This window comes from Pinus tabuliformis, chromosome 7 (assembly GCF_031772625.1).
Source record: "Pinus tabuliformis cultivar Carrire ecotype Pingquan chromosome 7, CPIR1, whole genome shotgun sequence".
NCBI classification, from domain to species: Eukaryota; Viridiplantae; Streptophyta; class Pinopsida; order Pinales; family Pinaceae; genus Pinus; species Pinus tabuliformis.
In genome coordinates this window covers 931,092,752-931,118,175 of record NC_142293.1, presented here as the reverse complement: position 1 = coordinate 931,118,175, position 25,424 = coordinate 931,092,752, and positions in this window count along the sequence as shown.

Here is a 25,424-nt window from a genome sequence, read left to right as displayed (position 1 = left end):
GAGGTAGGGGAAGTCAATCCCTAGTCAGTACATCCTCATCCAGTTCATCCCTTAGAGGTGAATTTGGAAATCTGTTGGAAGATTTCAAGAGCAAGTTGATGCAGACTCTTGCCATGCAAAAGGATACCTTGCATATCAAAAGGAAACAAGAAGAAGCAGAAAGGGCCTTGGCCATTTTTTGTCCTAGGTGCACCAGAAGGCATCCTAGGAACAAATGTCCATTGAACTCTATAGAAGTGTGTTCAGTTTGTGAAGAAGATCATTCTACGAATCATTTCCCTTCCTTGACTGGACTTAAAGATGCATACCAGGGGGCCGAAGGAGCCACTGAACCACTCTATTTCATGAACCAAAGGAGGCCACATGGACCTAGACCTTACCAGCAAGGAATTCAAGGGACATCCCAGACATATGAACCCCAATCAAGCCACTTCCATGCCTTCTTGGGGTCCCCTTACTCATCCTCCCTAGTCCACACCCCCTCCTTGGTCATATCCATCTCAATACCATGCTCAACTAGCTGCTCATTCATTTCACTCTTATGCTTAGCCACAGCCTCAATGGAATGCACCTCATCAGGGGTGGAGGCCCCAGTACAACTCTCCTCCTACTCTTTTGCCTCCACCACCTTCTCAACCACAACCATTGCCTCCTGCTCCACCAAGGCAACCCCAAATACCTACTCAACTGAACCCGAACCCGAATAACAGACAGGCCTAGCAAGTATATAGTGGGGAACCATCATGCCCGACCTATGCTATGGAGATTCAGGAGATTAACCTACGATCTGGGAAGGTTCTCCCAGATAATCAGCCTCCTCCTAAGGAGGATGAGGAGGAAAAAGAGGAAAGTGAACCAAAAGCCATTCCACCCTTTCCTGAGAGATTATCTGGAATAACACAACCTACCCCAGAAGAAACTGAACTTATGGGAGAATTGAATCAATTATGTGTAAATATACCACTTCTCCAAGCCATAAAGGATGTGCCTATATACAACAAGATGATCAAGAAGAAGTGATTTAGGTACCCAGGCAGGAGTAGGAGAGATGCTCCAACTATCAATGTCATAGGACAATTGTCTGACCTAATGTTGGGGCAGGTAATCTATCTGAAATATCTAGACCCTGGAAGCCCTGTAGTCGATGTCCACATCAGTGGCACCATAATCCCCCATACCTTGATTGATCTAGGGGCTGCCATTAATGTGATACCAAGGACACTATGCTCAAGCTCAACCTTCAGGGCTCTCTGAGAAAGACCACAACAGTACTATAGTTAGCAGACCGCTCCACCGTGACCCCTGAAGGGATTGTGGAAGATGTAATGGTCCCCATAGATTCTTGGGAGTACCCTGCTGATTTCCAAGTTCTCTAACCAAAGGAAAAGCTCACTGGTTATCCTCTCATCCTGGGAAGACCCTGGTTGGCTACTGCAGATGCCTACATCAGTTGTTGAGTTGGGAACATGACAATCAAGAATGGGCATATGTCCAAGCAGCTAGTCCTATATCCTCCTGCCCAAACTTTTTTAGAACATGATTTACCTCTTTGGTTGGAGGAGGAAGAGGAGGATGAAATCTATTCCTCACCACTATGTGCAGTGGAAGCTACCATGGGAGGGAAACCACAAACTGAGGATGATCTTATTGAAAAATTGATTCAGAATCCACCCCCCAGTGTGTTTCCATTAGAAGAGCTGGTGGAAGAAACCCAAGCCAATCCTTTAGCTGATCTCTGTGTGGCTAACTTGACCTCTCTCTGAGTTAAGAATATGGAATTTGGCCCAGAAAGAACCTTGAAAATCAACTCATCCCTATCCACCTCTCAGGAGAAATAACTGTGTAGCTTATTAAGAAACCACTTAAATGCTTTTGCTTGGAGCTATAAGGAGATAAAGGGAGTGCACCCTTTAGTCTATACTCATCACATTCACATTAAGGAAGATTGCAAACCAATCAGGCAACCTCAAAGGAGGATGAATCCAGCCCTTAAGGACATTGTCAAAGAAGAATTGCAAAAGTTATTAGATGCAGGATTCATCTACCCTATCTCTGACAACGAATGGGTCTCTCCTTTGGTGCTAGTGCCAAAGAAAAATGGGAAGTGGAGAATTTGTGTCGATTATCGGGAACTAAACAAGGCCACCAAGAAGGACCATTTTCCTTTGCCTTTCATAGATCAAGTGTTAGATGGCCTAGTAGGGAAGAAGTTTTTCTCATTCCTAGATGGGTTTAGTGAGTACAACCAAATCCAAATCAACCTAGAAGACCAAGATAAGATGACTTTCACTTGTCCTTGGGGGCACGTTTGCATATCGGGTCCTTCCTTTTGGATTGTGCAATGCTCCTGCCATATTCCAGAGAGAATAATTGAGTATATTTGCTGAACTTGTTCATGATGCAGTGGAAATCTATATGGATAACTTTACCCCTTATGGTTCTAACTTCCAGGAAGCTTTGTCTAACCTGGGAAAAATTTTGGACAAGTGTATTGAAATGAACCTATCTCTCAGTCCTGAAAAATGTGAATTCCTAATGACTGAAAGGACCGTGCTAGGTCATGCAATCTCTCAACAAGGATTACAGGTGGACCCCAACAAAATTGCCATCGTCAAAATGGTCCCACCTCCTCAAAAGGTAAGAGATGTTCGAAGTTTCCTAGGTTTAGCAAGGTATTATAGAAGGTTCATTAAGGATTTAGTAAGCTAGCCTCTCCATTGTTTGGTCTTTTGGGAAAATATGTTGAGTTCATATGGACTGACAACTATCAAGAAGCTCTGGATACCTTGAAAATTAAACTGGTGACTGCCCCAATTTTGAGAGGTCCAAACTGGGCCCTACCTTTCCACATTCATACAAATGCCTTGAACAAAGCGATAGGAGCAGCCTTAGGGCAAGTTGATGAGATGCTACCTTATGCCATATATTTTGTAAGTAAAAACTTGTCGAAGGCAGAATTGAACTACACTGTAACCGAAAAAGGAGCTCCTAGCTATAGTCCATTCCCTTAATAAATTCAGAAACTACATCACCTTCTATCAAACATTTGTACACACTGATCATGCTGCAATTAGGTATTTAATGAACAAACCAGATGTAAATGTTTGCATTATTAGATGGTTTCTTTTATTGCAGAAATTTGATTTAACCATTGTTGATAAGTCGGGTAAGGAAAATGTTGTTGCTAATTTTTTGTCTAGAATAGATCTGCCTGCAGGTGAAGAAGGAATGGTGGATGATCAAATGCTAGATGAACACATATTTGCTATCTCACTACTCTCTCCATGGTTTGCTAATATAGCAAATTACTTGGGTTCCGCACAATTCCCGCCACACCTATCCTCAAAAGAGAAGAGCAAGATCGTGAGGAAAAGTGCCCCTTTCACTTGGATTGGGAGCAATCTCTTGAAACTTGGCCCAGATCAGGTTTTGAGGAGATGTGTCAGGGAGGAGGAATTTTTTGACATTCTCCTAACCTGTCATGATGGGCCTGTGGGGGCTATTTTGCAGCAAAGAGGACTACCTTCAAAATTCTGCAAGCAGGTTACTATTGGCCCACTCTTCATCAAGATGTAAGGTGATATATCATCCAATGTGACTAGTGTCAAAGGATGGGGAAACCTACTGCAAGGGATGAGATGCCCCTGCAACCTCAAGTCACTTTCGAGCCATTTGAGAAGTGGGGCATGGACTTTGTGGGTCCTTTCAACCCTCCTTCAAAGTAGAAATATTACATCATCATGTGCATTGATTATTTGACAAAATGGGAAGAAACAAAGGTGATCAAGGCAGCAACAGAAGAAAAGGTAGCTGAGTTTTTAAGAGAGATTATATTCTATAAGTTTGGATATCCAAGAGAATTAGTCACAGATCAAGGGAGTCAATTTACCTCCAATATGATTGAAGACCTGCTCACACATCACAAAATTAAGCACAGAACTTCCACCCCTTACCATCCACAAGCAAATGGACAGGTGGAAGTCACTAATAGAGCTTTGGAAGGGATTTTGAACAAGGTAGTGAGCAGCAGTAGAAAATATTGGGTGGATCGATTGGTTGAGGCCACCTGGGCCTATAACACCACCTGGAAGACCACCACAGGGTTCACACCCTATGAGCTGGTCTATGGGAACAAGGTTTTACTTTCAATAGAATTTGAATATAACACACTAAGGATGGCAGCTCAGCTGGACCTAGATCTCAGTCATGCACAAAAGGAAAGGTTACTCTAGTGAAATGGATTGGATGAACAAAGATTGCAAGCCCTTCTCCACTCAAAGGTAGTCTAGATTCAAAGGAAAATATGGCATGATAGACACCTCAAAGAGAAACAATTCCAGGAAGGAGATTGGAAGTTGTTGTATGATTCAAGATATAAAGATTTCAAGGGAAAATTGAGGACAAGCTGGGACCATACACAGTAGAAAGGTGCAATGACAATGGTTCAGTTGTGATCAGAACCATCGACGAAGAAGCCATCCCCATGCTTTTCAATTGAAAATCTACAGGAATCCCTTCTCAAAGCAAGAATTCATTGAGAATCTGAGTAAAAAAGTGTTGGTAGTGGAGCAAGTCTCTGCCTCCACTCCACCCACACTCTAAATAAAAAAAAATAAAAAATAAATGAGGATAATAAAAGATCCCTCGGTGAAAACCTCCCCTTTGAGGTGCCCAAGGCAGGCAGTGAGGCTAAAAACCTCCTGGAGGTGCCCTAATTGTCTCTTAAAAAAAAAAAAAGAGAGAAAAAAAAAACAGGAACAAAAAAATTAACTTCTTTTGAATGCATTACAGATTGCGGGAGGGCCACAGAATAAAAAGGGACATGGCCAAGTCGAAGACACCTCTAATAGACCATTTCTCCATTGCTACTGTGTTTTCCTAGTCCCTGGTTTCACTTGTTCTGGAAAACTATGCATCCTACAGGAGGCTCCTGTATAAATCATAGAGAGCTCAAAATCAAGTCAAGAAAAGGATCAAAGGGCTAGAAACTTGTCCAGAAGACCTGTGGACCCCCCTACCACCATTCATTCTCCTAACTCTCCATGCCATACCTGCACCACTGCATTTCCACTTTCTTCTTTCTTCCCTGCACAGAAAACACAGAAATCCTGTTTCTTTCTTTTTTTTTTGAAAAATGGAGAATAAACAAGCAACATCTTTAACTTAACTCTTACCTAGTGCATACCAACTACTTTTCCTTAACTGACAGAACCTTCCTCAGCTACCTCGCCAGTCCCTGCTCAACACTCAGCCAAAATTTTTAGAGGGAGAAGCAGCTACAGGAAATCCTACAGGATTCTTGTATCATCTGATCCCCTTAAAAATCGAGCTCCAAAGGCAGGGTCAGTGCAGCCACAGATGTATAAAACACTCAAGGAGCCCGGTCCTAATTGAAGATCACTAGTACAAGGTAGCTGAGCCACCAATTCAGAAGCCATGGGCGCTAGTAGCAGAAATCCATGGATAGAACGCCAATGTCTGAGCATGCAACAACACGATAGCACGCAATTCTCAACTAACAGGTAAGTGACTAAACTCGTTCCTTTGTTGCATGAGTATAATTTAAAAACTGCATGGACAAGTGAGATGGTTGTAATTAAACGAGATCAGTGGCCAGCTAATTGGCCACCCTCGTGGGTGCAATCAACACGTGTGTTCAGTCAACTCGAAAAAATCTCAAAATAGATAGTGGAGGCATCTAATGGGAATGATTGAAATAATTGTGCCAAGCTGCATAAAAGTTTCATCATGACACTGAAGTAGGGACCAATGGTCCAGATGAGGGCAACGTACCCTTCCTGCCACCTCACCTCGTCACCGCAGAACGCTCCCATAGGTTTAAGTACGTTGCAGTCGACCGCCTTCACCACCTTTGTTCTCATTTGTGTCGATGAGCTCTTGACTGTAGCAACCTACCTACCACCTCTAGAGCCTCAAAACAATCACTTTCTGTTAGTTTTCAAACCCTTCCGCTTATCAGGCTCTACAGGAGCGAAAAAACAGTCCTACAGGAGCCTTTCTATAGGAAGGCCTGTGAGCAGCACCGCAAAGGAAAACCCATGATTTCATGACAAATTCGGCCTGAAAAAGGTAGGCTCAGTAAAACCCACTCTGCATTTTCATATATATACAAAAGGTGGTGTGATTCCAAGCGAGGTATTGAGTTGAAAATGGAAGGAAAGTGAGAACAGAGTTTGCCTGTGTTTTTAAAAATATATATATAGTTTCTCCATTTTCTCTTTGCACTAAAAGACTATCTCCTTCTCCTCTATGGTATTCTCTTATGTAAAGAAATGATGCAACTCTAGAAAATCAAGCCTGTAAAGAGTGAACTTGCATTGGGTATCTGCTTCTTTTGAAAAAGGAAAAAACACAGTTTTGTATGTTCTCTATTTTTTTTAGATATTGTTTCCCTCAACCAGACAGAGAAGTAATGTGAGTCTAGAGAATGGATTTTGGAAGGAATGAAAGTTGAAATTTCTTTTTTTTTAAATCTACAAAAAATCTCTCCCTGTTTCTTGAAAGAAAACCTTAGCTATTCCACTATTTTCGGGATTGAAACTTGTTGCCTCCCTCTTCAACTGAGATATTTTAGTAGAATCTGAAACATCATGATAGGGGGTTTTATGAGGAAGGAGCCTCTGATTTCAACTAAGCTGCATGAACATCCAGAAGTGGCAGCCTTCTTCACTAGAGCAAATTGGATGCCTTTCCTTGAAAAGTAGCATGGATATGATGATGAAGTCACAGAGGAATTTATATTGTCTTTAAAACCTCACTCAAAAACCCATGCCATTGTCGGTTTCAGGGGTCTAACTATAGAAATCACCCAAAATTTCATCAGCAGGATTACAAGTCTCCCACTTGGACTACCCTGGAGCAAGGAAGAAAAACCACTGGGTCAAGTTGCCAAGAAGACCTTTTTCCAGCCTAATGAACATCATGTGGAGGATAAGAATGGCATCAAGAGAACAAGTATACCTTATCCATGGGATGAGGTCAGTTATCAAATTATGAAATACATCTCCTGTGAAGGAAGATACAACATAGTTTATGGGTACCATTTCATACTGTTACATGAACTCAGATATGGCATGGACCTTCCTGCATCCAGAAAACTCAATATTCCATATTTTCTCCTCCAATCCTTAATAGAATCTAGCACCAAATTGAAGGCAAGGGTTCCAGACCAATTGGCTCACCATGGGCTAATTAAATTGCTGGTGGAGGATGCCCTCCACACTTTCACAATCCCCATACCCTGGGAAATTTTCATAAACATGACTAAAGAGGATGATATAAAAGCTCTCACCTATGACCTTAGTCCGTCTAAAAGTGAAGAGGGAGAACAAAAAGGAGAAGTTGAGAAGGGAATCCATGAAGAAGAAAATAACACTCAAATGGAAGAAGAGGAACCCCACACAGAGAAAGAAGGAAACCAGATAGAAAAAGGGAAACATGACACCACCAAGGACGAGCCTAAAGCAAATAAAAAGAAAGAATCAAAAGTAGAAAAGGGTAAAACCACAGCAGAGAAAAAGAAGAGGCTAATAACTGAGAGGAAGAAGCCTAAGATAGTTCAGAAAAAGGTTGCCACAGGAAAAGCAGAAGCTAAGCAAGAAGAGGAGAAAACAAAATCAGAAACATCAGAAGCAAAACCAGCAGAAATAAGAAAAATAGTAGATGAAGAAGAAGAAGCAAAGCAGGAAGAAGTGTCCTCTGAGACACTAGCAAGAGAGGCAATAGCTATTCTTGTGGCACTTAGTACTCCAGCCAAGCCCAAAGGAAAAAGGAATAGACAACCATCTATGTACTTCAAGACTCGAAAGAGCACCAGAATAAAGATGGGGAAGCCTCAGCTACCTTCAAAAGAGCCCATCATCATTGAAGATGTCCATACTGCAAAAGAGAAGGAATCTCCAACTGAAACCCCCATTACCTATGAAAGTGGCAGCCCTACAGCTTCTAATTGGAAAGAAAGGATCAAACTTATGGACTCTAAAACAGTCCTACAGGAGGTGCAGACTGCTCTACAGGAGACATTGACAAAGCTTCAAGAGACTGAAAATCTTGAAAAGAAGACAGAAGAACAGACCAAGGAGGAAGATAAGGCAAAAGAGATACCAGAGCCTGACCCTCAGCCTAACTTAGGCTCTTACTACACCATTCTAGAAGGAGGGAAAATCATTCCACAAAAGTTTGCAGTCCCTCTTTTCTTTGAACTGGAAAAGGAAAGAGTAAGGACCCATACATGGATGCAAATTTCAAAATCAAGAGGGGTGGAAGACATTGGGCACATGAAAAACAAATTGAGGGAAATGGGCAAAGAATTGAGCATGGTCAGGCATACAAAAATCATCAGAAGAGCTCAATTGGAAGCAGAAAATGAAATGTTAAAGAAGCAACTGCAAGAAAGGGAACCCCAGGTAGAAAATGAGCTGTCAATCTTAAAAAGACAACAGCAGGAAAAGGAACCCCAAGCAGAGAGTGAGACATTAATAAGACAACAATAGGAAAGGGAACCCCAGGCAGAAAATGAGGTATTGATCTTAAGAAGGAAACTACAAGAAAGGGAAGCCCAATTAGCCTGCATGGCCAGCTAGGTTATGGAGGCATTACAGTGTAGGAAGCCAGCGAAATCATATGCAACGTACCTCAAGGATCAGTGGCTCCAATTTCAGATCAAGACACTAGCCTAGAGGGGCACAATACCTTTTCAGGATTATGGCCAATTCATGAATCTATGTGATCATGGTTCAACTGAGGACAAAGCGAAGCTAGCAGAGTTTTACTAGCACAACATGGCCCTTACTGATATGAACCTATGGGATCCCAATGTTGTGTTAGGAGACTTGCAACTGATGGCCATGGCATCTTGGATGAGCCATGAAGAGAAAAGGGTAGCAGAAATCAAGAAAATTATGGCAAAAGAGCTTAATGAACCCTTGATGGTTAAATCAGAGCCAACGGACGCCATGGCTCTCATCTATGCCCACCAACACCTTGCAACTAATCCTCAAAGTGTCCCCAAATATGTTGATAAGTAGGCCCAGGCTATTGCACATTTCGAGGACATGGAGAGATTGTTTGGAGATGACTGCATTCATGCCTACATGAGAAGGTGGAACACATTGCGACACAGCCTACAGATCATGGAGTATCACTTCCCAAACAGGATGAGGGAGGCCATGAGGAGAGTGCCACTGTATAAGCACTTTATGCAAAGTTTGAAAGCCAATTGGATTGGCCTTAAATTCAATCCTCCACTGCTGCTAGGACTGCTAGAAGGAGTAAAAGAGGAGAAAGAATTGAAACAGTGGGAAGAGGTGGATAGAAAGGTAGGATTCCATGATAAAGAGGAAGATATCACATCAGAAGCATGGGATGTCAGGGAGTCTAAAAGAGCCATCAAGGATGAAGAGTTAGACTAGTTACTCAAAGGATGAGCAACCCATTCAGTAGGGGGGTGATGATGAGCCCCAGAAATGGGTAATTATATGGGTTCATTTGCCTCTTAATTCGACTTAATCCACCATTCTCATTAATTTATTGCATGATTTTGAATATATTTATGCTAATAGAGTGAATTGGGTTAGTCATTTTTCCATGTAGTCTAATGTGTGCTTTATGCAGATTTTTTAGTGAATTTTGGACAAAGCCAAGGGATTTATGAGCAAATGGTAGCAAATACTTGAGGAAAACAGGGAAGAGGATTTGTAGGGGGGTTTTTCCTTAATTTATAACCCCTTTCCTCGAATCCTCCATCAGGAACTCGGAGCACAAAGGTCCACATTGATGCATGCAAGGGGCAGCCAAGCAAGTAAAGAAGGACTGTTCTTTATCTCCAATTCTGGGAATCCGGGCTCCTTGATTTTAGGAGGATTGTTGGAGGACTCCATTTGTATAAATAGGGGGGCTTATAGCCTCAATAGGTTAGCCAATCATTAGTAGAATTTTCGCACTTTTGTGCAGCACTTGTTCAACTCATTTTCGAGTTTCTTTTTTAGAACAGTTTATGTAATGTGACTTTTATTTTTGATAATAGAGATGAAACAGTTTTTGAGCCAGCACCGATCTCTTTCAAAGGGCTAAAGCTCTTGGTTTAGGGCCCAACCCAAGCTGCCCAGCACCTCTTTCTTTGTACTTATATGTTTTTGCTTCAGTTCATGAGTTAATTTTTGTTACATAGATTCATTTTACTATGTTTAGATTAGGTTGCTTTTGATGGTTTGCATAGTTGTTTTTTTTTTAGTTGCTCATGTAGGTTAATGCAGTGACGAACTAAGACTCAAAAAGGCCAACATTAGGCCTTGATCTCCTTTCTCCCTTTCTGGGACTATGATTCGAGGTCAAGCCACTACTGCTACCACCAAAAACACAGTTTTTCTCTCCCATGCAATTTCTAGTGTGATGACTTGATTTGGAAAGATCAATGTATTGCTTTAGATTTAGTTGCCTAGATCATTTCACGTTCTTTTACAATATATCTCTCTACATGCTTTTCTATTCAAAGGTTATTGTTCAACATTTTCTCTTTATAGGTCAGAAATTAGGTCAAGCTAGAGAAATTTCTGTTTTCATGGTATAGTTAGTCCTTTCTTTGATCAATTTTTGTAAGTAAATGTGTAGATCTCTTGCAGGACACCTCAGCTCACCATACATCCATAAATCAACCAGCACTAGCTCACTTCTCATAGATTTCCCAAGTCATTCGCAACATTTCGCCAATTTTCCCTAATTTCCACATTTCTCCATAAGATGCTCTCTTTCCATTTGAACAAATCCAACCATCATGTTCCCTCTTGATCTTCCTTGACAAGCTCCAGACACCTCAACACCTTCATATAGCCTTCAGTTACCCTTTTCCATCATTTTTCCACCTTCAAAACTTCCAATATAGCTCTCAACCTCCTCCTGTAGATACTTTTGTAGCCTCCTATAGAATTCCCTGTAAGTGGTTTTTCGAAATCTGATTGCAATGGAAGTCTTCAGAAGGGTACTAGGGGCTTCTTAGGACCTCTCTATACCTTCCTCCACCTCTGCAAAAACCAAGTCCACCTTCCTCTGCCACCAAACCTCTGCACAATCACAACCAGATAAATTACAAGCATAATAATTTCACATAAAAACACTCAAAAGCACAAAAAGATGTTTTCTTCTCATTTCTTTTCAGAAGTAGCTTGAATAAATGTAATTTACTTTTTTTGAGTAGTCAATTTCACTCATCGCATCAGTTTCTATCTTTTTTCTGCAAAAGTAGGGTTAGTTGGATAAATTAGGGTTTGCTAGGGTTTGCCTTACATTTCAGTCTTCTTTCTCTTTCTGCAAATATAATACCCTCTGCAGAGTTAGCTTTCTTTCATCATGGTTAAAAGCTTCTTTTGGAAATTCATAGAAGCTGGCTTGAGCTCCTAGTGATCTTGCACTAGCTGACCAAGTGACAGCCAACAGTAAGAGCTAGTACTTGTGCATACAGAACCGTCGCTTCCAAGTTTGTTACGAACTACCGGGTTGATAAAAGTAAAGCAGGAAGCTCGAGGAGTTGCAGCATTAGTGTTGCGATACTGGTGCTGACCTTGTGCATATGTCAGGTAGTAGGGAAACATACAATTGATAATTTTCATTTGCTTCAGAAGTTTGTATAAACACTGCAACAACTGTTCTGCAACTTTTGTAGGTTGGTAGGGCATGATGAGCGCAATTGACGAAGTTATAAATTGATGATGGATAGAACCCCTGCCTATAGAGTTAGGTAGAAACGCAGCCACCTGACTAGGGTATTAGGATGGCGTGGACAATGTTTTAGGGGCACGGATGAGGCTGAGGTGGAGGAGGACCTGGTAGAGGTCAGGGACAACTAATCTGTTCCAATTGTGGAGGACCAGTACCCTATGTCCATGAATGAACTAACCCAACATGTCTGTCGTGCAAATAATGTACTCAATTTGATCATGAGACTAAGGACTATCCTATATTAATAACAAGGATATGCGACAAAGGGGTGCTACCACCGCAACTGACTCAAAAATTGCAGATGATGAGGGTTGAGCCTTGTGAAGAGGATTTGAAAGTGAATATCGTGCTCCGAAGTGGAATTGCAATAGGCGACGATAAGGGCAAAAAACCTGGAGATGGCTCATGGGTTTGCAAAGCTCCAGAGAAGGAGGTTGAATTTGATTTGGAGCGCGCAAATGAAATGTTTATGGAAGAAAAGAAGAGCTTCGTTGAGGCCTCTACCTCAGGGAGCCGGGATAAACCTGTTTAGGAAATGGACCCTTCTATGCTTACAACCTTTCTAGAGACCTGCATGAAGTTGTTGCTTGATAGCAAGATTGTGAAGGGGTTATAGGAGCTTATAAATAGATGCGTCAGAAACACTCCAGGTGAACCACGAGTGGTACAGAAGATTGGTAAGCATAAGGAAAGGACAATATGAGAAATGAGACTCATCATGCAAATAGGAGAATATGAAATGGATCAAGTTATTCTGGATCTGGGGTCAGACGTGAACGTTTTTCCAAGCATACTTGGGAGCGGATGGAGAGAACCGTGCTGCAGTGGTCTTCGATTCTGTTAAGGATGGAAAATTAGCAGAAGATTATCCCCATGGGATGGTTGCAAGGAGTAACTGTAGATATTGAAGGCGCAAGTGCATTGGTTGATTTTGAAGTAATAGAAATTGTGGATGACAACAACCCCTACCCTGCGCTCCTTGGCATTGATTGGGCTACTGACATGAATGGGGTAATAAACCTAAAGATGTGAAAGATGATATTTGAAAAGAAATCACTTCGTGTAATAGTACCCCTAGATCTTGCAGAAGGATCACGCTATACTAAACCAGTCTGCGATTACGAAAGTGATGACGATTTTCACTGCATATATAAGATAACAGCGTGAGACCAAGATTGAGTGAATCTGACAGCGGATGGACGAATTATATGGGATCGCGAGAGTTCCTGCAACTTAGACTCAGACAAAGAATTAGAGCACTGGCAGAAATGGCTACATGAAGTAACCACACTGAGCCGTAACATGATGACCCAGTTGTTGCGTTGTGTGTCGTCAGAGGTAAGAAATATGCCCACTTATGATGGCTTGAATGATTTGGATGTGTTTTTGGATGCATTTGAGAGGGAAGTACCATAGAAGCAGTGCTTACAGGCTTTGGACTAGGCCCTGTGTGCTATGCCCATGAGATGGTGGGGTACGCACAAGGGTTGTTTTAATGATTAGCGCGAGTATAGGAGGATGGTGAGAACATGCTTTGGGAAGTCGAGGGTACGAGTGATGGACAAGTATGATTGGAAGGATTATCCACGTGCTCACTTGGACAAATAGGCTAAGGCTTATGGAGCGAGGCCCCAACCTGAATGGGTGCACTTGTTATGTCACACCCTGGATGTCATCTCGATGAACTGGTACTTGGAGACAGAGCTCCGCCATGGCACGGGAGAATGGGATGTTCTGCATGAAGGATTCATAATGACGTTCAGCTGCAAACACAGACTGTATTGATGAAGCACTACAAGAGGTTAAAGCAGTGATCCTTAGGATACTGCAACATCCTTTGGATCTGATTCAACCTGATTGGACTACTTAGCTAAGCCACGTGCTGGAATTCTATAACATGAATAGTGCAGAAGAATATGAGGACCCATGAAAGATTAATATCCTTGAAAGCGAGGGTCACCGCTAGGTCAAGGGACCGTCGATCAAGAATCATGATATAACCACACCGCTGAAGACTAAACATATAAATATTGGTACAGAGGTAGAGCCCAAATTCCTGAATATTGCAGATTACTGGGATGATGTGATGGTAGATAAAGTCACTGAATTGCTCCGCAAATATTAGGATTTGTTCCCTACCATGTTTACAGAGTTAAAGGGGACAATAGGAGACTTGGGTGTTATGAAGATCACGTTAAAACTCAATGCAATGCCGGTTAAGTAAAGACCTTACCGTCTCAATCCGAAGTATAAGTAGAAGGCTTGCTTAGAGTTATATAAGATGCTCACGGTAGGCATCATTGAGCCCGTAGAAGAATCTAATTGGGTGAGTCCAATCGTGGTACAAGAAAAGAAGAAAAAGGATGAAATAAGGATATGCGTAGATCTCAGGAAGTTGAATGACACTTGCGTACATGATCCTTTCCTAACTTCATTCACTGATGAGGTATTGGATAATGTAGGTTCCCAGGAAGCGTACTCCTTCACTGATGGGTTCTCTGGGTACCATCAGATCAAAATCGCAGGTGAAGATAGAAGCAAGATGACCTTCACAACTAAATGGGGATGTTTTCAGTACATCGTGATGCCTTTCGGATTATAGAATACGCCTGTAATTTTTTCGTGCGTAGTTATTTCTACATTTGAAGACTTCATTCATAAGTTTCTAGAGGTGTAATTTGATGACTAGACTGTTTTTGGATTGGTAAAACGCTATGTAGCCAATTTGCGCTTAATGCTAGATACTTGTCGCAGGTACCAGATTATTCTTAGTCTGAAGAAATGTCTGTTTTGTGTCCCTATTGGGACTTTTCTAGGTCATGTGGTATGCAGACATGGACTGATGGTAGATCCTGTGAAGATTGCAGTGATAATTAACCTGGAGGCACTAAGGAGTGTGAAACAACTGCACGCAACCATGGGACATACTGGGTACTACAGGAAGTTTATCAAGGGCTATGCCCAGATCACCGCGCCTATGGATAACTTGTTTAAAAAGGATGTCACTTTCTATTGGAACGAGGAATGTTAGAAAAGCTTGGATGTGCTGAAGGGAAAAATGGTCACCACGTGATCATATGGAAAAATGGACTAAATGGTATGGAACAGAGCCACAGCTAGAATGGATGCATTTATTCTGTCACACTCTGGACATAATTCCTATGAATTGGTATTTGGAAACAGAGCTCTGCCATGGCATATCAGAGTGGGATATCTTAAGAGAAGGATTCTTGATGACCTTCAACTTTGAATATGGGTTCAAAAGTATTGATGAGGCATTGCAGGAGGTTAAGGTAGTGATATTCTGAATTCGGCAGGATTCTTTGGAATTCGTTCAACCGGATTGCAGCACCCAGCTGCGCCATGAGCTAGAATGCTATAACATGACTACTGAAGGGGAGGATGCTGATCCATGAAATATCAATATCCCAGAAATAGAAGGTTATTGTGAGATTGAAGGTCTATAGATAGAGAACCTGGATATCACCGCGCCACTGAAGACTAGGCAGATAAACATTGGTACTAAAGCAGAGACTAAGTTCGCGAAGATCAGATATTATTGGGATGATGCCATAGTGGATAAAGTTGTTGAATTACTCTGCGAGTACCAAGATATTTTTCCTAGAAAATTTTCATACTTAAAAGGCATCATAGGTGATTTGGGGGTGATGAAAATAACTTTGAAACTGAACACGAAGCCCATTAAGTAGAGGCCATATCACTTTAATCCCAAATACAAGGAAAAGGTCTGCTTGGAATTGGACTTTGAGGTAATTGTAAAGCCGGGAATGTTGATTACAGGACTTAACCACTTGTCACGAATTGAAATAGGGGATGAGCCTACTAATTTGGAGGAGGGGTTTCTCGATGTGTAGTTCTTCGCGGTGCGCGTAGCAGACAACCACTTTACAGATATTATCCACAGGGATAACTCTAGAGGGATACACCAGCCAATGGAAGGAGTTAGTAGTGCACGCGATATACTTCTCAATAATTGCAAGACATTTATAAAAGATGGGTGCTGATGAGATACTCAGACGATATGTGCTAGATTTTGAACAAAATAGAATCTTAGTTGAATCTCATGGAGGGGCTGTAGGGGGAAATTATGTAGGAAAGGATGCAGTGAAAAATATTTTGCACGCTCGATTGTGGTAGCCTACGTTGCATAAATATTATAAAGCGTATTGTAGGGCATTTTATGCATGTCAAAAGACGGGAAAGCCACTACGAAGGGATGACCTGCCTCTGAATCCTTAGTTTTTCACAAATTTGGTCGCAAGCTCTGTGTTTTATAGTTTACCTAAGGATACCCAACAATTTATTTGCAGCACTATGTCAAGACCAGGAGAGACAACAAGCACCGGAGGAACTGTTGCCTCTGAAGGGGCGGCCCCAAAAGTTGTGAGCATGGAAGCTCCGACTCTTGTGCCTATGGTGCTAAGCTTGCCTACGGGGAAGTCTACACCAGTGCACCATACACATAAGCTGAAGAAAGATAAGTAGAAGAGGCCCATGCGAGTGCGTGAGTCACCTAGAAAGTAATCTGCTACCCAAGCACAAAGGAAGGAGAAACAGCCTGAGAAGGTTGTAGATTTGGAGGTCGAAGAGGGCGATGAAGATATAGATTCTAAGGGCATGGAGCCCATATCCAAATTTCCGAAGTATATCCCTCTGTGCAAAGGAAAGGTGAAGGTCACCAAGGGCCCAGATGCGGAGAAATTCGACATTCACATGCCCCTATCGCCAGAAAATATCACCTTTGAAGGTCTATGATTGGCGAGGATTCCCCTTTTAAAGATGGAGGACTAGGACTTGGCTAAGCATGAGAGGTTCCCCCACCTCGCAATGGAGAATTACATGAAGTGGGTGTATTACAAAGAATCATGTGTCACCACATTGCAGCCAGTTGAGTGGATTCATAGAGTAAATCAATCGGGGTTGTTGAACTTGCTATGGGTTCCCCACTACCACCGCTCCAATATCAATATCATATGTATAAAGTAACTTCTGACTCTGGTGCATGATGGTTTTTTATGGCTGAGTGCACCTATCCCCATCACAGACATGCAAGAAGATCCTAATGTACAATGGTTGGAGACATAGGAGTGAGAACTGCAATAGCGTTATGACGAGGTAAAAGTAACAGCGTGCACTGTCGCCCTCACACAGAGACTTGCGAAGCTGCAGGAAGCCAAAATACTGAAGAAATAGTTAGATGTAGCGCAAAACAAAGAGGTAGTGCTAAATTTGTGCTTAAAACCTTGGTTGGATGAAACTTATTCGATCATGGAATCCATTGAAGGTAAGATTTCTAGTCTGTAGGTGACTCAGCAGAAGCTTCAAGCTGATAGTTTAGGATCAACGACAGAGAAGTTGGTTGAAGAAGTGAAGCAGGCGGTTGTGTAGTGCACCGCCAAGGTTGCCGTCATACAGGTCAACTTGGGAGGTCTTCACGCTAAGATCTTCATGCCCATAGAGTGACTCAAGCGCGAGTCACCATGTTTGTGTTGGGATCTTATTGGAAACAGGTTCCCCCAAGAGTAGCTTTGGGGCTAAAATACCATGTTTTGGGACAATTTTGTAATAAATTTGTAAAGTCTCCACATTTTGTGGTCATAGAGCATGAAGGTGTTAATAGTAAAAAAGGGTTGTCTGCACTTACTTTGTAAAGTGTCAATTAAGCTTTGGGAAGTTTTGGTAGAAAAACTCTAATTGTTTTCGGGTTTTATCGTACTGCAGCTGAGTGTGTAGAGGCCTAGGGTAGAAGTCCCCAGCTGAGTGCGCGGACCCCTATAGCTGTGTGCGCAGGGCGGATAGAGTATGTATTAAACTGGAATATATTAATAAAGAGAAGTATTATGCAATTACAATGTATCTGGTCTCTGTTAATACATCTGATTATATTGCGTTCTGGGTTTATTTTACAGTGTTTATTTCATGTGCGAATGTATGTGATTATATCTATTAATTCAATGCCAGAAAGAATATAAGTTTATGTGACGCTAACTGTAATTGATTGGTAAGATAAGTAAAAAACTTGAGATAATTTGGGAACCTATACAATACATTGTCATAGTAGCGCGAAAGTACCTGAACCGCTAATTAGGGTTGCACAAAGGTCAATCGTACACCTTCGCGGAGATACTGAAGGGCGGGATAGAGGGTAGATCGATAAAGCCCTAAGGCTTAGCAACCTGTGCGAAGGCGGGAGCAGGGGGTATAAACCAACACCACGACCATCTCAAGGTGCAGAAACTTGGTTCCAGTATCCCCCCATACTGCTTCGGGTGAGACTTCGGTCCGTGCTCCATGGGATGATGCCAAAAGGGCCAGTATTGTACGAATTTTTTTGGCTGACTAATGTTGAACTTGGGTTAGGGCCCACGAAGCCAACATTGCACGAAGGATATCAGGGATGCAGACAAGGCCGAGAAGGAGGAAGACCTGGTAGGGGTCTTGGGTAGGTCATTTGCTACAATTGCAGAATGCTAGGACACTACGCGTGGGAGTGTATGAATCACACACACCCATGATGTCAATACTACACTTAGTTTGACAATGCAATCGAAAAATGTCCTATGTTGATGGCCAATATGTAGGAGAAGAAGGTGCAACCTCAGCATCCTACCTAGAACTTACAGATGATGAGGGTCGAGCCCCGTGAGGAGGACTTGAATGTGAATATCGTGCTGCAAAGTGGGATCATGACTGGTGAAGATAAGGGGAAACAACCTGAAGAAGGTGGATGGGTCTACAAGGCCCCGAAAAAGGAGACTAGTTTCGATCTATAGTGCGCGTAGGAAACATTCATGGAAGCAAAGAAAATATTAATTGAAACCTCTACCTTAGGGAGTCAGAAACAACTACCAAATACCAGTGCACCTATAGAGGTTAACCCCTATATGCTTACCACCTTTTTGGAGACTTGTATGAAACTATTGCACGATAGTAAGGCTGTGAAAGGACTAGAGGAGTTGACACAAGTGTGCCGGTAAGGATAATGCTCCTGATGGATCCAACATAGTCAGAAAGACTGGTAAGCATAAGGTAAGAATAAGCGCACAAGATGAGGCTTATGGCACAAATAGGAGACTATGAGATGGACCAAGTTATTTTGGATTTAGGGTCTAATGCGAACATATTTCCTAAATAGACCTAGGAGAGGATGGAGAGACCTACACTACAGTGGTCTATGATTCAACTAAGGATGGCAAACCAACAGAATATTATCCCCATGGGACGATTGCAAGGAGTTACAGTTGATATAGAAGGTTTGTGTGCGTTGACTGATTTTGAAGTGATAGAAATTGTTGATGACAACAATCCATACCCCGCTCTCCTTGGAATAGACTGGGCTATTGATATGAATGAGGTAATTAAATTGAAAAAGCATATAATGTCATTTGAAAGGAAATTGATCTGCATTGTAGTACCATTGGACCTTCCAGAAGGACTGTGCTATACTAAACCAGTCTGCAACTATGAAGAAAGCGATGATGATTTGGATCGGATCTATAAAATAACAATGCAAGACCAAGACTGGGTGCATCCAAAAGTTGATGGATGAATTTCTTGGGACCACGAAAGTTCCTGTACCTCGAATTCAAACAAAGAATTGGAAGATTGGCAAAATAGGCTGGATGAAGTATCCACACTATGCTGCAACATGATGACGAAATCACTATGTTGCATGTTATTGGAGGTAAGAAATTTACCTTATTATGATGGTTTAACTAACGTAGATAAGTTCTTGGATGCTTTTTAAAGAGAAGTTCTAGAGGATTACGACTTTCAAGCGCTGGACTTGGCACTGTGCGCTATGATCACTCGGTTGTGGGGTATGCACAAAGACAACTTTGATGAGTGGCGTGATTACAGGAGGATTATGAGGATGCGATTTGGTCATACTAAAGTATGGTTAACTGTGAAATATGATGGGAGGAATGGTCCACGTGATCATATCGAAAAATGGACTAAATGGTATGGAACAGAGCCACAGCTAGAATGGATGCATTTATTCTGTCACACTCTGGACATAATTCCTATGAATTGGTATTTGGAAACAGAGCTCTGCCATGGCATATCAGAGTGGGATATCTTAAGAGAAGGATTCTTGATGACCTTCAACTTTGAATATGGGTTCAAAAGTATTGATGAGGCATTGCAGGAGGTTAAGGTAGTGATCTTCTGAATTCGGCAGGATTCTTTGGAATTCGTTCAACCGGATTGCAGCACCCAGCTGCGCCATGAGCTAGAATGCTATAACATGACTACTGAAGGGGAGGATGCTGATCCATGAAATATCAATATCCCAGAAATAGAAGGTTATTGTGAGATTGAAGGTCTATAGATAGAGAACCTGGATATCACCGCGCCACTGAAGACTAGGCAGATAAACATTGGTACTAAAGCAGAGCCTAAGTTCGCGAAGATCAGATATTATTGGGATGATGCCATAGTGGATAAATTTGTCGAATTACTCTGCGAGTACCAAGATATTTTTCCTAGAAAATTTTCATACTTAAAAGGCATCATAGGTGATTTGGGAGTGATGAAAATAACTTTGAAACTGAACACGAAGCCCATTAAGTAGAGGCCATATCACTTTAATCCCAAATACAAGGAAAAGGTCTGCTTGGAATTGGACTTTGAGGTAATTGTAAAGCCGGGAATGTTGATTGTAGGACTTAACCACTTGTCACGAATTGAAATAGGGGATGAGCCTACTAATTTGGAGGAGGGGTTTCTCGATGTGTAGTTCCTCGCAGTGCGCGTAGCAGACAACCACTTTACAGATATTATCCACAGGGATAACTCTAGAGGGATACACCAGCCAATGGAAGGAGTTAGTAGTGCACGCGATATACTTCTCAATAATTGCAAGACATTTATAAAAGATGGGTGCTGATGAGATACTCAGACGATATGTGCTAGATTTTGAACAAAATAGAATCTTAGTTGAATCTCATGGAGGGGCTGTAGGGGGAAATTATGTAGGAAAGGTTGCAGTGAAAAATATTTTGCACGCTCGATTGTGGCAGCCTACGTTGCATAAATATTATAAAGCGTATTGTAGGGCATTTTATGCATGTCAAAAGACGGGAAAGCCACCACGAAGGGATGACCTGCCTCTGAATCCTTAGTTTTTCACAAATTTGGTCGCAAGCTCTGTGTTTTATAGTTTACCTAAGGATACCCAACAATTTATTTGCAGCACTATGTCAAGACCAGGAGAGACAACAAGCACCGGAGGAACTGTTGCCTCTGAAGGGGCGGCCCCAAAAGTTGTGAGCATGGAAGCTCCGACTCTTGTGCCTATGGTGCTAAGCTTGCCTACGGCAAAGTCTACACTAGTGCACCATACACATAAGCTGAAGAAAGATAAGTAGAAGAGGCCCATGCGAGTGCGTGAGTCACCTAGAAAGTAATCTGCTGCCCAAGCACAAAGGAAGGAGAAGCAGCCTGAGAAGGTTGTAGATTTGGAGGTCGAAGAGGGCGATGAAGATATAGATTCTAAGGGCATGGAGCCCATATCCAAGTTTCCGAAGTATATCCCTCTGTGCAAAGGAAAGGTGAAGGTCACCAAGGGCCCAGATGTGGAGAAATTCGACATTCACATGCCCCTATCGCCAGAAAATATCACCTTTGAAGGTCTATGCTTGGCGAGGATTCCCCTTTTAAAGATGGAGGACTAGGACTTGGCTAAGCATGAGAGGTTCCCCCACCTCGCAATGGAGAATTACATGAAGTGGGTGTATTACAAAGAATCATGTGTCACCACATTGCAGCCAGTTGAGTGGATTCATAGAGTAAATCAATCGGGGTTGTTGAACTTGCTATGGGTTCCCCACTACCACCACTCCAATATCAATATCATATGTATAAAGTAACTTCTGACTCTGGTGCATGATGGCTTTTTATGGCTGAGTGCACCTATCCCCATCACAGACATGCTTATCCATTAGATCATGATCCTACCACATTCAGGCTTGAATTGGCCAAGGAGTTTGGCGGAAAGACTAGTGAGCATGACTTGGGAAAAAAAATGAAGAAGAAATTTGACCTAGTCAACAAGCCATGCGGGTACTCGATAATGTCCATCAACAACCCTGCAGTACAAATTTCCACACAAATATTAGCTAGTAAAGTCATGAGGAAATGTCATGCAGACGAGGTTCCAGTGCCAATAATCTCGTTAGCTACACAGTGCATGGAGGACGCATTGTTTAATTGATCGTGCTACCTCTGTAGTGAGTTGCTTGCGAATTGTCGTGAGGCTCAAGACAAAAGCAAGACCTTCCACTACATGTGGTTGATGCTCTCCATTGTGCTAGTTCCTTAGGATCTGCCGGAGGACAGTCAGTTTCCTCCCTTGGAGAAAGGATTGTCAGAGGCTGCAAAGTTTGCCTCTCTTAGGGCCACGAAGGACCCCATGTGGGTCACGAAGACAAAAATTTTATGGGTTTTGATTGAGGCGAGCATTCGCATGGCCATCAATTAGCGGCCATAGTTGTCCCCGACTGTGTATGAGCAGTTGTCAGAGTACGCGAAGTTCAAGGCAGATTTCCACCATGTGTATATCAAGGTGCGGAAGGATCCACATTAGAAGTGGTTTGATCCACCCTATCTTGCCACGGATGATGCCAACATATTGGCACTATACATCTGATCTGGTCGTGAGTACGAGCAAAGGCACGGGGAGTTCCACGAAGAAGAAGAAGGAGGAGGCAGCAAAGTAGGCAGTCCAGAAGTTGGTCGCACAGTGAAGGAAGGAGGTTAAGGAGAAGGCCCAGTTGGAAAAGGAGTGCACTGCAAAGAAGTAGGCTGAATAGGAACAACGTGACTTTGAGCGAAGTGGTAAATCCCCTTCACCCCAGAACGAGGAAGAAGAACAGTCAGAGCAGGGCAGTGGCAGTGATGAAGGTCTGGGCACTCCATTCTGGGTGAAGAGGTACAAGGAACAACAAGAGGGGCCCCAGAAGATATCAAAAGCAATAAATCCACCACTCGATCCCATTACGCTCATGGAAGGCAATCTCAAGGAGATCGGGGATAAATTCCGTGACACCACTGCAGAATTATTATAGTAGTTCGAACAAAAACACCTATAGTTGCTAGGCACTATTCAAAAGGATCTGCACGAACTGTAGATCCACACCAACAAGATCCAGGTGGGCACAGGGCAGGTGAGTGCCGCATAGCTGAGCCTGGCAATAGGGACCAGTCAGGTTGCCAAGATGGTAAGGTTAGTGGATCTATGGGTAGTCGTGCTACCAGAAGGGTCCTTGAGTGCAGAATCGGTTGATAACAAGGTCATCATAAGTACTCTGAAGAACATTGGCCTCAACCTCATAGTGCTCCCCAATGAATATCTTCACACGTTGTAGAAAGGTGTGACGACGGAATTAAGAGTGTGCTCTCAGCACACTCTCAGCTTAATAAGTGAATATCGAGTGAACAATGAGAAAATATTCACCGAGAAGAGGCCCTGAAGGCGAAGGAAACAATCCAGGTGCAGAGTGCCCAACTAGTGGTCGCGGTTGTAGAGGCATGCAAGACAATGTCGGAGTTGCACATACCTGAGGAGGCACCACTTGAAGCTAAGATCGGGAAGCTAGCTACGGGCATTCGTGATACTAAGGCAGAGGTGGCCAAAGTTCAGTTTGAATTGAATATGAAAATCACAGAACCAGAGCTCAAGTCACAACCTTCAACTTTGCTAGAAGTTTGGTAACATCATGAAGCTACTGTTAAGGAAGGCATTGCTACTATGGATGCCGCAATTTTTGACTGCACATCTCTGTTTGAACAGACTATGGAAGTGTTGAAAACCTTGCAGGAAGATCCCACCATGCATATCTTAAGTACCGATATTCGTGAGCTACAGCAATAGTATGACGAAGTAAGGGTGATGACGTGCCCATTACTACACCACAACACCTCACCAAGCTGCAGGATGCTAAGCATCTCCTTGCACAAGTGGAAGCCGCATAGAGAAATGAAGTAATCCTTAAGGCCATGTTAGGTCCTTGGTTGGATGAAGCCTACCTGACCTTGACCAACATACAGGAAAATTTGGAAAACTTACAGCTTACGCAACAGAACATCAAGTAAGCTGGTGAAGGACCAGCCACAGAACAGCTATTGGAGCAATTCAAGCAGGCAGCCACACAGAGCGCGACGGAAGTAGTTGTTGTACAGGTCGAGCTGGGGGATCTTCGTAGTAAAATCACCACACCAACTGAGTGAATCGAGGGTGAGTCACGACCTTTGTGTTGGGGGCCTATTGGGATGGGGTCAGTTTTGGGGTAAAAGCCCAAGTTTTGGGGAAAAATCCCAAGTTTTGATGTAAAAGGATGAAAAGTCTTTACAAATTGTGGTCGCAAAGTGCGTAGCTAGTTAAGAGTAAAAAAGGGGTTTTACCCTCCTTTATGTAAATTTGAGTCGCTTTTGAGATATACCTGTGGTTTGCGGACCATGGGATTGTATAAATAGGTGTGTCTTAGAGATTCAAAGGAAACTAAGAAGCCTATGGGTACAAGAAAAGAATTCTAGCACAGAGAAGGAAGTCTTAAGGGGGAAAGGCTCTGCAGCTGAGTGTGCAAAGGCCTAGAGTAGTGTCTGCAGTTGAGGCGCAGACCCCTGCAACTGAGTGCGTCGAGAAGTTTTGAGTCTGTAAACCTTTGTTGAATATCAATAAAGAAGATTGTTCAGAAATTCCCTTTACTCTTGTTATGTATGAATGTGCTATATGTTGTGATGAATGATGGTTTTATAAAATAATGATGTATTGATGCGCAACTTTACTTTATTTGTATTTTTATCTGAACGCAATTAATGTTAATTGATTACGTGGAGATCATAACACTTTTTGTTAAAGTTATCCAAAACTTAGGTAATTCTGAGTAATTACTGATCTAAGGGTAATCTGATGTGCATGTAAGTAGCCAATTGGCTTGTTCAAGGTCCTCAAAAGTCAGTCATAGAACTTCACAGGGGTCTAGAGGCCAAGAGGTCTGCATGAAGGAAATTTAGGTCACCAAGAGTACATCACACTGATCTCTGGGTGCAAAAACTTGATTCCAGCATCCTCCATACTTCTTCAGGTTAGACTTCAGTCTGCGCACTGCGGATTGATGCCGAAAGGGGAAGTAGTGGAGGGATTTGTTTGGCACAACTAACTCTGAACCTAGGTCAGGACCCCCTAAGCCAACACTAGGTATGTTTAACTTCTTGTATGGTGCAACATTTTCTTTCCCTTCTGCATTCTAAGGCCTTTCTTCGAATACCATTTAAATTTACCTTTATCTTTCCCTTTCCCAATAAATTCCTCAAGTGACCGAGGCTCATCATACTCATTACAATCTCTAAATTTTAATGGAAATCCATTGAAAAATCTCTAAACTTTAGCCTTGTCATCCGTAATATACATAATACCTCAATAGCTCCAGGAACTTAGTCATATACTCCTCATCTATCATTGATCCCATCTTTAGCTCGTAAAATGATTTGGCCTTACTGTCGTGGTTGTTGGGTGTAGTTTTTATACCTATTTCCTACACTTTATTTCCCCATTTTTGATCCTCTTTCCCTACAAGCCAACAAAACTTCACATGTTAATCACCTTTTCCTTATTATAAACAACCTATTTCATTGTCATGTTATTTTGCCATTTTTGTTGAATATAA